Below are 579 nucleotides of genomic sequence, written 5' to 3'. Positions count from 1 at the left end.
CAAAACCATACTCCGTCTCAAAAAGAAACAAATAAAAAAAAGCTTCCGGGAGGCCTGTTCCACCCTCGACCCTGTGCGGAGACACTGCAGTCAGGACCGTGCCTCCTGACCCTTGCCCTTGCAGGAAAGCGGCTTCGGACCTTCCCTCCTATATCCTGCCGGCTTCCACTGGTGTTGATAGTGGGTTTATATAGATAACAGGGTGGAGATGGAGGGGAACAGGGGAATGGAGGTAGGGGGTTTGGGGAGAGGGGTTAGACTTGCGTGGGGTAAGGACTTGGGCTTGGTGACGGGGCAGGGCTTCAGGTAGGAGTTCGACTGGGGGTGGGGGCAGGGTTGAGGCACGAGCTAGACTTGCGTGGGGAAACGGGTTGAATTTGGTGGGGGCTGGGCTTGGGGTAGAGGTGCATCTTGGGTGTAGGCGGAGCTTGGCAGCAGGGGTGGGAGTTATGGTGAGGTGGCGCTTAGTAAGGCATGCAACATGGCTGCAGAGGCGGGGCTTGGGACCGAGTGGAATTTGCAGTGGGGGTGGGGCAGCAACCTTACCCTAGAATCCCTTCTGCCCTAGCAGCAGCCCCC

The sequence above is a fragment of the Cebus imitator genome, unplaced genomic scaffold (assembly GCF_001604975.1).
Source record: "Cebus imitator isolate Cc_AM_T3 unplaced genomic scaffold, Cebus_imitator-1.0 Scaffold273, whole genome shotgun sequence".
NCBI classification, from domain to species: Eukaryota; Metazoa; Chordata; class Mammalia; order Primates; family Cebidae; genus Cebus; species Cebus imitator.
Note: the sequence above shows the minus strand (reverse complement) of the source record.